The sequence below is a fragment of the Sus scrofa genome, chromosome 2 (assembly GCF_054392235.1).
Source record: "Sus scrofa isolate SSC_HxYL_T2T_F1_AM1 chromosome 2, Sscrofa_HxYL_maternal_Yorkshire_Landrace_v2.0, whole genome shotgun sequence".
Lineage (NCBI taxonomy): Eukaryota > Metazoa > Chordata > Mammalia > Artiodactyla > Suidae > Sus > Sus scrofa.
This window is the reverse complement of record NC_139384.1, coordinates 73,868,799-73,885,730: the sequence shown is the minus strand read 5'-3', so window position 1 is coordinate 73,885,730 and position 16,932 is coordinate 73,868,799. Positions and strand designations below refer to the sequence as shown.

General features: G+C 35.2%; 1 pseudogene; it reads left to right on the top strand.

Moving 5' to 3' along the window:
- Positions 1–8,537: 8,537 nt before the first annotated feature.
- Positions 8,538–9,562, top strand: LOC100522303 (olfactory receptor 7A17-like; annotated as a pseudogene).
- The last annotated feature ends 7,370 nt before the right edge of the window (positions 9,563–16,932 follow it).

Below are 16,932 nucleotides of genomic sequence, written 5' to 3'. Positions count from 1 at the left end.
AAGTGTGTCTGTGTTATTTGTGGCAAAACCTCACAGATATTTTTCTGGCCATGTTTATGCTGTGGCTAGATTGGTCCTGTGGTATTTATTATGATATAAAGAGGCAACTCAGTAATATATATCAGGGAACTTTTAAAAAAAATAATTATTCCCAAGTCCTGGAGTTTATACAGCATGCCCAAGAGCCATGCAAATAAGTCTTGGATATAGAGAGGGGGGAGAGAGAGATGGTGAGAGTGACACACAGAGAGAGAGAAAGAGAGAGAGAGAGAACACCAACTATGGGCTCTCTCATTATTGGGTTCTAGGGCAGGCTGGCTAGGATTTGTTAGTTCATTATTTTTTTCAAAGATGCATTTATTCTCTGGAACCAAGCTAATGTTTCTGGGTGAAACTATTGTGTTTGGTTTTTGCTGTTCTAATTATAATTGTAAGAAAAAATTAAACATCTTGGCAGAGTCTCACTTTGACCAATATTCACATGAGTTGCTTTTTTTCATATAATTATTTTAATTTTTTTCCATTATAGCTTGTTTACAGTAGCACTGGGAACTATGTCTGGCCACTTGTGATAATGTTATTTGCTTTTTTATTGTTGAATTTGAAACATAAGAATGAAATTAGGACATGACAAGAGAAAAGAAAGTTCACTCATGTAGTCAGTAACCTTTTGACTCAGGAGGTAATTCTAAAAGGAGGATTTTATGGGTGTCAATTGCCTGGGTGGTTATCTAATAGCCATGTCATGTTTATTTGAAATGATTGTATTTGAAATGAATGCCTCTGAAATCAAAAGCATAATTTCTGACACCTACATTACACACCTGTTATCATGTTTTATAATTAATCTCCTGGTTTTATTCATTCATTCACCTTGGTGTCCAAAATACCTACCGCAATCACTGGCAAAAATTGATTATAAAATATATGTCTCCTGTGACATGTACATGGAAACACAAATTGGAATCCATTGACCTCATATGATCTGAGTGTCAGAGATGACCATAAATGTGAGGAAGCAATGTCAAGTCATACATTTTGTTCTGATGCACTATGTTTCTTTTCCAGGTTGTACATCTATTTATTAAAGCATGGAAGATTAATGGCCACAAGTTGAGGACGTTTGCTCATTGAGGAGAAGGATTGGTTACTGTATTTATGTTTTATTACTGAACTATCTTCCATTTTCTGCTCAAAAACATGTAATGCTACCTGAAAACATGACTTTTTCCATCGTTTTATGAAATATATCCCATTTCTTAATATTTATAATAAATTCAAAATAGATGGTGAATGAACAATGTCAGGTAACCTGTTTCACATCCTCTTCATGCTAAGGAATCTCTTCATCCCTCATGATCAGAGGATGATCTGCAGGAGAGCTTGCCAGCCCAGTTTTGTGATTCAGGGAAACCAGTGTTTCTGCAAAAACATGCATGTCCGTACACCTCTCCTAGTCGCCTAGAGGGGAACCTCAAGGTGGTTACTTGTTACTACATTTATCTTAAATAAACTTCAATAACAGAATGACCATGAATGTTCTTAAAATAAAATAAATGATAAAAATAAAAAGCAGCACACTATGGTAATTACCCAGTTCTGTTCATTTTGATTATTGTATCAGTTAGCTATTGCTGTATAATAAGTCATTCTGTGTCAAGTGGGATACCATAATATCTTCGTCATCAAATAAAAGTGTATGCTTTGGAGTTGTCCTGATTTATTTGTTACTCATGGGTGTGTAATCAGCTGTGTTTTTAAGGCTCATCCATAATGTTAGGATGACTGTAGTGCTCTTCTGTCTTGAATACATTTATGGTCAGTTTACTACAGTTCTATGTTGAGGTTAATATTCCATTTACAGACAAAAATGAACTTATCATGTGAATTACTTAGATTTAATTTCCGTGATCCTACAGCCATAAATGACATTTGGCCTTCTTCTGAATTAGATCTATCTACCACCCCTGTTAAGTGAGAATCAGCTTCTTATGCTCTAGACTCACCCTTACCCATGCACCATTATATTTTTCCCATTTAGTTAAATTATCGGAGTATAATTACACATAATAAAATGCATATTTAAAGTGTACAGATTGGTGAATTAAAGGAACTGTACAAAAATTAAGAGAACATGCTGCATGTTTCTATGTATGTGTAACTTGACAGGGCACATAGCTTTAAGTGCTTTGTTATGTAATTTTGAAAAATGTAAGCTCCCTTACCTTCAGTTTCCTTACTTCCGAAGGTAATGTGGGATACTAAACGTAACTTAACATGCATGCTGTGAGAAATAGATGAAATGTGCTAAAATTCACTTTTCAGTCCAAAGAAAACATCCAAAGGTAAATGTGTATATTTATATGTATCTGCATTTGTACACATTTTTCTTTCAAATAAGTATAATCTTGCTCCTGATATTAGAAGAAATGCTCTTAGCTTTTCAGCACTGAGTATAATATTGGCTGTGTTTTTTCATACTTGGCCTTTATTATGCTGAGGTATGTTCCTTTATACCCAGTTTGTTGAAAGATTTTTCTTTTAAATGGATGTTTAATTTCATCAAAAGTTCTTCTGCATCTATTTAGATGATCCTATAATTTGTATTCTTAAATTCCCCTTTTCCTCTTTTTTTTTTTTTTTTTTTTTTTTTGGCTGTGCCTGCAGCATGTGAAAGTTCCCGGGCCAAGGATTGAATCTGTGCCACAGCAGTAATGTGAGCCTCTGCAGTGACATCTCTGGATCCTTGACCTTCTAGGACACAAGGGAATTCTTATTCTTCAATATATTAATGTCACATGTCATATTTATTGGTATGTGGATATTTAACCACCCTTGCATCATGGAATAAATCTCACTTGATGATGGTATATGATCTTTTTGCCATATTGTTAATTTTGCTTTACTATATTCTATTATTTTTGATGAGTGTTTAAGCATCTATATTCATCACTGGTAATGGACCGTAATTTTCTTTTTTGTGATGTACTCATCTTGTTGAACAATGAATTTATAACAGCTTCTGGAAGGAGCAAATGTACTATTCATTCAACATGACATGCAAACATGCTTCTTGGTTCAGCAGATATAAAACTACCTACATCTGACTAGCACAGTTCCACAATTTTGCTACTCAGCTAGTGGTCCACAGACTAAGACCTGTAACATCAGCATAACCCAGGAGGTTCTTTTGATTTTCAGAAATTCTGTGCCCACCAGGACCTGATGAATCAGAATCTGCATCAGAAATCCAATCCTGGATGATACCTATGCACTTGGACGTTGGGGAGATGCTAGGTTTTCCCACTTTCTTAGGTTGACTATTGGGGCTAGATAATTATTTATATCGGGTACTACAGGTGTTTAGCAGCATTCCTTCAGATATTGATGAATATCCCCAGGGGCAAAATTACCTCTGCTTGAGAACCATTGGCCTACAACTTGAAACATGGAAGCATCTTGACAGAATTCCTGTGAAGGCCATTCCCTTCCTTAGCTTAAGCCTTTAAGGAGATCATTAAATTCCTTCAAGAACATTTCTGCAGTAGGGGATAGAGCTCATAATAGTACTATATCAGAGCATAAACCTTTCTAAAAATTAATTCAGACAATGCCTAGTGGAGTCTAATCTCAGGTTAAATAGCACTAAAATATCTAAAAGTATCTGTTATAATTAACACATATTTTATAGTGAGGGAATAAATGAATTTTATCTTGTGATAAATCATGGCATCCCTAATTTTGGGGCAAATGTGTTAGGAAGCCAGAGCGTGTGATGCCCAAGATGACATATCAAATGAACACAGTTCTCCCACTTGTTGAAGAGGGGAGTTAAATTTTTCTGAGGATAAAAGTGTTGTGTTCCTTCCACAAGTTAAACTTTTCTTCCCCCTCAGTGAGTTTTATTTTTTTATGTAATGTTTTTTTTCTATCATAGCTGGTTTACAGTGTTCTGTCACTTTTCTATGCATCATGGCGACCCAGTTACACATAAGGATTAAAGGCTCCTTAGTCTCAGATTTTGGATAAAATATTAATTCTGAGTTGGGATAAGGTAATTGAGGTTACACCTCTGAAAAACAACAAGATCAAGGACAAGAAGTAATAAAAACTTAATTAACTTCTAACTTGGTCTTTTGGGATCAGAGAATCATTAGGAAAAATTGCCTTCCTATTCCAAAAATCTATTCCAGAGGGAAATCATGTACTTAGAGACTGGAAAAACCAAAAGGAAATATGCCCAAAGAGCTGGTACAGAGAGTTACAAATATCTTCTCTGCTGCTGTGTTTGCATCCTTAAACTGAACAGGGCATGTTAGTTGCTTCTGGAGTCCTAAGTCTGGATCAGGGGCCAGTGCTTTACTTCTCCCTGATGCTTTGACTGGTGATAGAGCTTCAGTCTTCATAATCAATATTCCAAGATGTAATTCAGACCGCCACAAGAAACCTCCCTCTTGGAGACCCCATCCAGGTAAGTTTGGGAGACTTGGAGGTACTCCAGGAAAGATTCAGAAAAAAAAAAAATGAAACCTGAGAACTTCTATGTGAAATCACCTGAGAGTCTATTCAACCTAGCCCAAAGATGAGAGACTGCTGTTATTATATTCTTGGTTAACTAATAAAGTATAATTGATTTATTTAATACATTAAGAAGAATGGATCTGTTTAAATGTGCAATGCGAATTGGAAATTAAATGATGGGAATGGAAGTTCAAATAAATGACCCTATAAAATAAGTGAGTTATGTAAAATAGTTCCAAAAAATTAAAATATAGGAGAGTTTTGCTCTTCAGGGGAGTAAGAGAGTATAGTATTCTGTGTGGAAGACTATGCCAAAAATTGAGACAATTTTGTTTTAGTTTCTAAACTTGGCTTGTATTTGACCATGTTCTGTATTTATTAAAAGGATGCAGGTCAAAGGAGATACATGGTGCCTTTGAAGAGCAGTTGAAAATTCAGAAAATTTTCTGAATCCTTAATAGTGGTAATATACTATTATAAGTGCTGCATTCTTTCATATTTGTTCTTCTTTTTTCTATCATTTTTCCCTCTTCTTTAAAATAATCTTTTGCATTCAACTATTACCTCTTTTTACAGACATTTTGGAATGTGTTTATGTTTATATATAGAAAGTAGCAGTTTAGATACTGTTTGTCTTTCTGTTTTTCAAAAATTGTGTCTTTATATTTTACATTTACAGGTTTTGCCCATATAAAATTTCATTAGAGACCCATGTTGTTGTGATTACATTTTATTTTGTATGTCTTATTTCATGTCAGTATTGGATACTATTCTTCACCGCATTTTTATTTTCCTTATCATGTTTTTATTTTATGATTTCTCCATCAGTTGAGATGATCAGATGATAGTCATTCTTCAGTTTGTTGATGTCGGGTATCAAACTTATTGACTTGTGGATATTGAGGAATCCTTAAGTCATGGTGTATAATCCTTTTAATACGTTGTTAGATCCAGTTTGCTGGTATTTTGTGGAGGATTTTTGCATCTGTTTTCATCAGGGATATTGACCTGTAATTTTCTTTTTCTCTGTGATATCTTTAGATTTGGTATCAGGGTGATGGTGACCTCATAGAATGAGTTTGGGAGTATGACTTCCTCGGCAATTTTTGGAAGAGTTTCAGAAGAATAAGTGCTAACTATTCTCTGAATGTTTCATAGAATTTGCCTGTGAGGCCATCTGGTCCTGGACTTTTGTTTTTTGAAAGTTTTTTTGTTAATCACAGCTTTAATTTCAGTACTTGTGGTTGTTTTACTTACACTTTTTAAATTTCTTCCTGGTTCAATCTTGGAAGGTTGTACTTTTCTAAAAATTTGTTCAATTTTTCTAGGTTGTCCATTTTATTGGCATATAGTTGCTTATAGTAGCCTCCTATGATACTTTGTATTTCTCTGGTGCCAGTTCTCATTTCCTTAAATTATTTTCTATATAAATGCACATATTTTGAAAACAGAAAACTTAACAAAAATGAAGTCTTTGTTCATTCGGACCTTAAATCATAATGGACAAACTTATTACAATAATACAAATGACTAAATGTAACATAGAGTCCTCAGAGATATATCATACATTAAAGCAAATTTTCATGTCTTCTGTAGAGTTTTATGGAGTTTAGTGTCGGGAAGCCTTTGCATGTTAGACAAGGAACAGAACCAGGTGCAGACTGTACCCATTAGATATGTTAAAGAAGTGATCAAAGCTCAAGAATAACACATAAATAATGCCACCAAAAAAACTAGTGAAGGGACAGCACATCCACAATGGAACAGTATTTTTTTAAATTGTGGTCAATAAACATGGATACGTACAGGAATAAACAATTACATCAGAGGCATGGGGTGGATACTGTGATGAGGCAAGTGGAGTAATAAAGGTTCAGCATGATCCACTGAGTCTCATGTCAGTTTACCACCTACAGTGCTGCCTCGTCTCTCTGCAACCTGGCTTTTCTGTCTTAGGCCTTTCATTCATAGTGCTTTTCCTTCATTGGCAGGACTTTCCTTTTTTAAACTAGTTTTACCTTTACCACAGAGGGTTCCAGATGTTTTTGATCACATGTCAAAATTATACTTTTATTTTGTGGTCCAGTATGCCTGCTCACAAAAATGATAAAAACATAGTCACAGATATGAACACTGACACACCACTCAATCATGAAACAATTTTGCATGTATATTTATTATGTTTGATGCTCCCTGAGTTTTTTTCATAGCATTCTATTTAATTCTTACCATAGTGTAAAACCCTAATGCGTCCCATTCACAAAATATGGAAAATATCCCTCTGGCATACTCTAGACACCTATGTAAATGAGGTGGATTTACCAAGTACAGGTAAGAAATATTGCAAAATGGTGACTCACAGACATTGAAAAACTTATGGTCTCTGGAGGAGACAGTTTGGGGGCTGGGGGGTTGCGCTTGGGTTGTGGGATGGAAATTCTGTGAAATTGGGTGGTGATGATCATTATACAACTACAGATGTGATAAAGTCATTGAGCAATAAAAAAAATTATTGATGGTAAAAAAAGAAATATTGCAAAAAATTCAGAAAGTTCTAAAAATATAAATGTGAATTTAAAATGCACAACTCATAAGCTATAGCATCTATGCTGCACATTACATCTCAAATGCTTCTTTTATGAAACAGGAAGTTTTTACCTTTTTGACTTGCTGTACCATTTTACCTGCTTTCCATCTCTGGAAACCACCAAACTCTCTCTACATCTATGAGCTCGTTTTTCGTTTGGTTGAAGTTTTTGTTGTTGCTGTTTTAGATTCCCTATGGAACTGAGATTACACACTGTTTGTCTTTCTCTGACTGTATGTGGAGATGGATGTTAGCTTAACCTATCGTGGTAATCACTTCATAATCTATATAAGTTAAATTTCATGTTGTACACCTTAAATTTATACAGCGATATGTGTCAATGGTTTTTTAGTAAAACTGGAAAAAATAAACAGTTTTTACCATGAATTAAAAATAGTGATTAGAGTTATCACCCTTGCTTTTCTTGTTCTTCATCATAACAAAGGAAAATCTTTCAATTTTTCTTCATGGAACATGAAGTTAGTTGTGAGCTTATAGGACATGGACTTTATTATTATTATGTTCCTTATATACTCAATTTGTTGAGAGTTTTTATAATAAGGGGATGTTGAATTTTTTCAAATGTTTTTTTTCTGAGTTTATTAAATTGGTCATGTGGTTTTTTATCCTCCATTTTATTAATGTGGTTTGTCACATTGATTGATTCACAGATGTTAAACCACACTTGCACCCTGGGATAAATCCCACCAGAACATGATGAATAATCCTTTTTATGTATTGTTAAAATTTGTTTGCTAATGTTTTTATTGGGGATTTCTGCATCTATATGTCTAAGGTACATTTGTCTATAATTTTGTTTGTTAGTTTGTTTTGGAGTCCTTGTCTGGTTTTGGTATTAGGGTAATACTGGTCCCATAAAATAATGTTGGAAGAGTTTCTTCTTCCATTTTTTAAATACTTTTTGAAATTTGGTATTAACTCTTTAATGAATGTTAGGTAGAATTCAGCAGTGAAGCCATCTCGTCTCAGATATTTGTTTGTTGGAAGGTTGTTTATTATAGATTCAATCCCATTACTAGTAACCGGTCTCTATATTATTTCTGTTTTCTCCATCTTTGAATTGTAAGCATTTTTTGCTCTTCCACACTCTAAACTATTGCTTAGATAGTAACTTAAACATGGTCAGATCTCAAATCACATTCCTTGAATTCATGAAGAACTTCTCATTAAAACTGTAGAATACATAATTCTTAGAGAAACATTGATTGGAAAAAAAATCCATGTTAAAGGTAAGTTAGGAAATCTACTAAAGTCCGATGCATACACAGGTTATTAAAATTAGTTTATTGACTGCAAAATATAAGTTGTAGCACTTCAAATAAATTCGTAATGTCAGTTTAGTGTGTTTACTTTTTAGTAATGTTAGTAATATTATTCCCTTTTTTTTTCTATAAGTAAATCCCACCACATGGAACCATGTAATGATACACAAATTTCAGAATTTCTTCTTCTGGGATTTGCAGAGGCACCAGAATGGCAGCTTCTGATATTTGGACTTTTCCTCTGCATGTACCTGATCACTGTGTTTGGAAACCTGCTCATCATCCTGGTTGTCACCTCAGACTGCCAACTCCACAAACCCATGTTCTTCTTTCTATCTAACCTATCATTTGTAGACATCTGTTTTATATCCACCACAATCCCAAAGCTGCTCTGGAACATCCAGACCCAGAGCAAAGTTATAACCTATGAAGATTGTATCACACAAATTTATTTTTTCATACTCTCTGCAGTGTTGGACATCTTTCTCCTGACAGTGATGGCCTATGACCGGTTTGCGGCCATCTGTTACCCCCTGCACTACACAGTCATCATGAACCCCCAGCTCTGTAGACTCCTGGTTCTGGTGTCCTGGATCATATGTATCCTCAATTCCTTATTACAATGCCTAATGACATTGCAGCTTTCTTTTCGTGGAAGTGTGGAAATCCCCCACTTTTTTTGTGACCTCAGTCAGATCATTCAACTTTCCTGTTCTGACACCTTTCTTAATAACATGGTGATGTATTTTACAGTTGGGCTGCTGGGTGGTGGTCCCCTGGCTGGTATCCTTTACTCTTACTCAAAGATAGTTTCTTGCATACGTAAATCTCATCAGCCCAAGGGAAGTATAAAGCATTTTCTACCTGTGCATCTCACCTTTTGGTTGTCTCCCTATTTTTTTGTACAAGCATAGGAGTGTACTTCAGCTCTGCTGCTACCCACGGCTCACACGCAAGTGCAATAGCCTCAGTTATGTACACTGTGGTCACACCCTTGCTGAACCCTTTCATTTATAGTCTGAGAAACAAAGACATAAAGGGGGCTCTGAAAAGATTCTTTGCAATGGAAAGTCTAAAAAGGAAACTTATTCTGGGTCTGTAGAAATACCCATGACTGCAAGGTTCAAAACCTCAGAGTCATAGTTGTGATTCTTTAATCAGACTGTGGTAGTAGAAGTAGCTCTTTTGTTTCCTCGAATTTTCATTTTTTAAGTATTCTATACAATTTACTCACTTTATTAAGCTCTCTTCTCTCACACATGACTAGCAGTTTTACCTCCTATTTGTTTCTTCCTGTTTTTATTACTTTATTCCCAAACATTGATATGGCAAATATTGGAAAATCCCATTTATCCATGGAACGGCTTGGATTTATTAAGAATAATTTCTACTCAAATGACAAATATCACCCCAGGTAAAACTCTTAAGTTTTACTAAAAGAATAGTCATGGTTTAAAACAAAAATTGAAAAAAAACTAAACTTTCCTACTAGGCCATTTTAATAACTTTATAGATGAGGAAAAATCTGAGAACATAGTTTTTCATTTCTGTGTACACCATTCCTTTTTATATCATCTCCTTTGTTGGTCTTCCTGATAGTGTAGACTTTATCATGCTAGTGTGTTTTAAAACAGGTCATTGGGTTTTATTCTAATAAATCCTAATTAGCATTCTGTTCTCTTAACAATCTCTGTGTCTACATTGCCTGCCATAGTCCCTGGGGAAAAAAAACCTCAGTATTAAATACATACATCTGCCAGTGTAGTATACACTGAAACACAAATAGCAATAGATAGATTGAGTTATTATGTCATTGAAGTCAAAGTTGACCAGGTATATAATGAAATAAATTTCAATTATACTTTATATTATTAGGTATGACATTTTTTTTCAAGCTGTACTACTATTAGCTGAAGTATAGAAGAGTAGTGTAGGTGTATAAGAGGACGTATTTAGTGAGGTGAAATATTGATTAATCTGTTTTATATTTTTTATTGAATTAGCTCACTGTTCCTGGTTGAAAACATCCTGTGATACCTAAAATTTGACTTTTTCATTTTCCTTTTTTTAAAGATTTTTATTTTTCTTTTTAAAATTTTTATATAATGATTTTTTTATTATAGCTTGTTTACAGTGTTCTGTCAATTTTCTACTGCACAGCATGGTGGCCCAGTTACACATACATGTATACATTCTTTTTTCTCACATTACCATGCCCCATCATAAGTGACTAGACATAGTTCCCAGTGCTATACAGCAGGATCTCATTGCTTATCCATTCCAAAGGCAATAGTTTGCATCTATTAACCCCAAACTTCCAGTCTATCCCACTCCCTCCCACTCCCCCTTGCAACCACAAGTCTATTCTCCAAGTCCATGATGTTCTTTTCTGTGAAAAGGTTCATTTGTGCTGTATATTAGATTTCAGATATAAGTGATATCATATGGTATTTGTCTTTCTCCTTCTGACTTACTTCACTTAGTATGAGAGTCTCTAGTTCCATCCATGTTGCTGCAAATAGCATTACTTTGTTCTTTTTTATGGCTGAGTAGGATTCCAATTGTGTATCTACCACATCTTCTTAATCCGTTCATCTGCCAATGAACATTTACACTGTTTCCTTGTTTTAGCTATTGTGAATATCGCTTCAATTTTTCTAAATAAAATATCTCATTCATTCCAAATGTAGTCATAAATAAAATGAGTGGTGAATGGACAATATCATCCACTGTATACCCCCATGTTATACAAAGAAATTTCTTTAATTTTCATGATCAAAACTGACCCATAAAAGAACTTGAATTCCTGCCTACTCATATGAGTCAAGATCATTAGTTTTTGTATACAAACATGGATGTCCTTGCAAACTTCCCTGGGTATCTGGAAAGTAATATCGCTGAAGTCATTTGTTTTTTTTTTTTTTTTTGGTTTTGTTTTGTTTTGAGTTGTCTTTGGTCACACTCACAGCTTGAGGAAGTTCCCAGTCCAAGGATCACACCCATACCACAGAAGGAAACCCAAGCTACAGCAGTGATAATGCCATATCCTTAAACTGTTGAGCCACCAGGGAACTCCAATACAGTTGTGTGAAAAAGGAAAGAAGGGAATAACAGAGTAATCAGAAATGCTAGCTTCAAATATCAGAACATTCAAACCAAAGACGCTGTGAATTATTATACCTCCCATCAATATCATTGAATTGGATGATTACATTTGTTAAGAGAGTGCACGACAAGCCATCCTAAATGAAATGATATTCCATTTATATATAAACATACTGAAATTATATGGTATGTTCTGGAGTTGTTCCAAGTTCTGCTAGGTTCAACATGAATCTTTAATTAGCTGTCAGTCTCTACATAATGTTTCTAAGGCTCATCCATTATTATGCCCTGGCCGTAGTGCTCTTCTGTCTTAAGCTAAATTGTAGTTACTTCATTCGTTTCTGTATGTGGTTAATCAGGCTTACAAAAAAAATGAGTTTATCGTATGTAAATAGCCTTAATTTATTCCACTATGCATTCAGCCATATGTTTTGCTTTCTGCCCAGTTTCAAGGCCTATCCCCCATAGCTGCTCAGTGTGTGAGTCAGCTACCTGTACTCTAGATCTGACCCTCAGTCATGCATCATTAGATTTTTCCCTTTTAACTAATTTATTAGAGCATGGCTTGCAACAAACTTAATATATTTAAAATGTAGAGGTAATAGTGGAAGTAGAGATTTTCCCTGGGTGGCAACAGCAAGATCACAATATAGGAATTTGTGTCTCCTCCCAGAAACATCAAATTGAAGCACTATCCACCCACAAAAAAATACCTTCATAGAAGCAAAGGATTCCAGGTGAGACATTACAGCTCCTTGATGAAGCAAACTAATTTTTAAAAGATGCATTGAATAGAGTTAGAAGGACAGTTTCACATTACCCCTATCACCCTGATCACAAGCCTAGATATCCCAGTGAGAAGAGAGAAACATCTAAATGGAGAAATAGGAAGAAAGTGAGTACCCGACTTCACCTCAGACTCCAGTGCCAGGCCCATACTAGTACTGTGCTAACACCTGTGTGTCTAGACTTCAGACCATTTCTTGTACACATGAACTCCCTGCTTGAGCCACTACCAGTCTGGACCTCATGGTCTCAGGGTCCATGCCAGTTCCTACACATAGTCCCTGAAGCTCCCTCACACAGTCTATGAAGCCTCCTGCATATGGTCCATGCAGGTCCTTCAGGCATAGGTTTGTAGCCTGCCCAAGCACAAGGCTAGCCCCAGAGTTCCAACTTCCAGGCTCAGCATGGCACCAACATAGCCTATGGGTCCCCAGGCTCTCAGCAAACTCACTCAAACTAACGATCTCAACCTTTCCCAGGAAAAAGCCAGTCACCACTGACTAAGGTGTCAAAGTTCATCACAGTGGTCCCGGACACCTTGTTAGCAACCCTGGACCTAGAATACCTTGCTGGCCCCACAGAACTTGGTGTCATGCTCATCACCACAGGATCAAGTGCCAAGTCTACCCCCCAGGGATGCCGAGACCCTGCCCCTTCTCCTGAAGGTCTCAGACACTAGGAAAGACCCTAGGGACCCAAGAACCAGGTAACCTGATTATTCAGGCCACAAGTCTTCCCATTCAAGGACTCCAGAAAACCTCCACCTGTGAACACCTCCAGAGAGAATACCCAGTACCTTGGACAGTCTGACAGCTGATGGGATTTACCTACCAAGACTAAATAGTGAAAAAATAGAAATCTGACCAACAAATAAAGACTAGGGAGAATGACACAGTAACCTTAACTTCTCGAGAGAAACAACAACAACAACAACAAATAAGGGCCTAATAATTTCCCTGGTGAATTCTACTAAAATTGTAAAGAAAAATTAACACCAATTATTCTAAAAATCTACCAGATATTTTCAGAAGAGTGAATGCTCCCAAATTCATTTTACAAGGCCAGCATTACCCTGATACCAACCCCAGATAAACATACTACAAGAAAATGAAAAGCTGACATCCCAGATTATTACAGATGCATATATTATCAAAAATACTAGTAAACCAAAATTAACAGTTCAATAAAAGAATCATACATTATGAGAAAGAGGAATTCATTCCTAGAATACAAGGGTAGTTCCCTATATGAAATCAATCGATCAATGGGATAAGCCAAACTGATAGAACTATGGTAAATCCAACATGACAATTTCAAAAGATGCAGAAAAATCTTCTGATAAATTCAACTTCCTTTCATGATACCAAGTCTCAACCAATTTCTATAGACAGATCACACCTCAAAAAAATATATGACCAGTCACAGTTAATATCATACTCAACAGTGAAATGTTCAAAGGTTTCTAAGATAAGAATGAAGGCAAGGATGCCACATTCCTTACTCCAGTTTAACATAGCACTAAAAAATCATAGCTAGATCATTTGGAAAGGAAAGAGTGAAAAAGCATCCAAAACTAAAAGGAAGGAGTAAATTTTTTTTTGTTTAAAATGATGGCATCTTATATATAAATTCCTAAAGGTGCCAAAAAATATATTTTAGAAGTGGTAAGCAAATTAACTTTCAGAATACCAAATCAACATGTAAATATTAATTTACCTTCTGTGAACCAACAGTGAACGTTCTAAAAAGTAAATAAAACAATAGCCCAATGTATAATATCATCAAAAACAATAAAATAAAATTTAACAAAGGAACTAAAAGATATACACACTTAGACTTGTGGTTGCCAAGGGGGAAGGGGAGGGAGTGGAGGGACTGGGAGCTTGGGGTAAATAGTTGCCAAATGTTGCCTTAAGGATGGATTAGCAATGGGATCCTGCTGTGTAGTATTGGGAACTCTGTCTAGTCACCTATGATGGAACATGTAATGTTAGAAAAAATAATGTATACATGTAAGTGTAACTGGGTCACCATGCTGTACAGTAGAAAATATATATATATATAAATGATTAAAAAAAGATGTAAGACATTGCATTAAAAATGAACATAATACAAATACATTTAAAAATATCCTTGTTTATGCATCAGAATATTTAATATTAAAAGAATGTACATACTGCCAAAGCCCATCTAAAAATTCCTTGAAATCTCTGTAAAAATATAATTGCAATATTCACAACAATTTATAGAACAATCCTAAAATATTTATGGAAACATAAAAGACCCCAAATAGCCAAGGCAAGCCTAAGAAAGAAGAACAAAGTTGAAGGCACTGTACTTCCTAATTTCAAATTTTATTACAAAACTTTAGAAATGAAAACAGTATTGTACTGCTATAAAATGAGCCACATACATCAATGTAACAAGATTGAGGGCCTGGAAATAAAACCACTCATATATGTATACTAGTATTTAACAATAAAGCCAGAATGTTCAATTAAGAAAGTAGATTCCCTTTAAAAACTGTGCTGGCAAAAGTAAATACTCAAAAGATTAAAATTGGAGCCCTATCATTCACAACTCAAAAAAATTTGACTCAACAAGTAGTAAGGGCTTAAACATAACTAAAATTGTAAAATTCTTAGAATAAAATATAGAGAAAATGTCCTTGACATTGGTGCTTTCTATGATTTTTAGAATATGACATCAAAATCACAAACAACAAAAGCCAAATAAAAAAGTGATACAATATCAAACTATAAAGCTTCTGCATAGCATAAGAAACAATCCAAAAAAACTGAAGAGACAATTGACAAAAAGGAAGAAAAACTTTCAAAACCTATATCTGAAAATGAAGTAATAAACAAAAAAGGTGGACTTCCCATGTGGCTTAAAGCATAACTACTCAGTGTTTCCTTTTATTCTTTGTTTTTAAGCTGCACCTGTGATATATGGAATTTCCCAGGCCAGGGGTTGAATCTAAGCTGCAGCTGTAACCTACACCATAGCTGCAGCTACACTAGGTCCTTAACCCACTGTGTCACAGTGGGAACTCCTGTTTCTGTATTTTTTGGATGTAGTATCTCCTCCTTCTTTTATTACTTTATTAGTTAGATACTTCTGTCTTTTTTCTTAGTGAAGGTAGTAAATGTCAATTTTGTTTATATTTTCAAAGAATGTGCTGTTAGTGTCAGTGATCTTTTCTATCCCCTTTAGCATCTTTATTTCATTTATTTCTGCTCTGATTTTTATTGATTCCTTCCTTCTACTGACTTTGGGCTGTTTGTTCTTCTTTACTACTTCCTTTAGGTGTAAAGTTAAATTGTTTCTTAGAGATCTTTCTTGTTTCTTCAGGTAGATATGTATTACTATAAACCTCCCTCTTAAAAACATTTTTGCTTCATCTTAGAGTTTTAGGTATGTCATATTTTCATTTGTCTTTAGAACTTTTTTAGTATTACTTCAATTTCTTAATTGACCCAATAGTTTTTTTTTTTTTTTTTTTGTCTTTTTGCTATTTCTTGGGCCGCTCCCGCAGCATATGGAGTTTCTCAGGCTAGGGGTCTAATCGGAGCTGTAGCTGCCAGCCTATGTCAGAGCCACAGCAACTCGGGATCCGAGCCGCGTCTGCAACCTACACCACAGCTCACGGCAACGCCAGATCGTTAACCCACTAAGCAAGGGCAGGGATCGAACCAACCTCATGGTTCCTAGTTGGATTTGTTAACCACTGCGCCACGACGGGAACTCCCCAATAGTTTTTAAGTACCATCTTGCTTAACCTGCATATTGTTGTGATTTTTCCATATTTCTTTCAATAGTTGATTTGTAATTTCATACCATTGTGAATAGAGAATGTTTGATATAGCTAAATCTTCTAAATTTTTTGAAATTTACATTGTCCCAAAGTGTGATATTCTCGAGAAAGTTCCATTTGCACTTGAGAAAAAATATGCTTTTTGCTGCATTTGGATGGACTGTCCACAGACTACAACCTGTGACACCATCACCCAGGGTTTTTGATTTTTGGAATCTCTGGAACCACAAGGACCTGACGAATCAGAATCTCAATCAGAACTGCAATGCTAGGTGATTCTTATGCACATTGAAGTTGTGGAAACGCTGGTATAGAATAGGTTTCTCCCCTTCTCATGTTGACATTTACAGATGTACTATTATTTGTATTGGACATTTAGGTGTTTAGCAGCATTTCTTCAGGTATTGACAAATGTCTCCAGGGACAAATTATGTCTGGTTGAGAAACATTGTCTGACAGTTTTAAACCTGGAAGCAACATTACAGAATTCCTATCAAGACCTTTTCCTTCCTCAATTTGAGCCTTTGGACAGATGATTAAACTGCTTTGGAATATTTCTGCACTGGGGAATTGACCTCTTAATAATACTACCTTATAGCACTAACTTGTCTACAAATTAAATCAGGCAAAGCCCATAAGATGCTAATCTCAGGATAAATAGCATTAAAATATATAAATGGATATTTCATGATTAACATATTTTATAAGGAGATATTAAATGATAGCTCTTAACTTGTGATAATTATGACATCACTAACTTTTAGACGAAATTGTCAAGAATCCGGAATATGTGATGCCCAAAATTACCTATCAAAAGAGTACAGTCTTCCCCC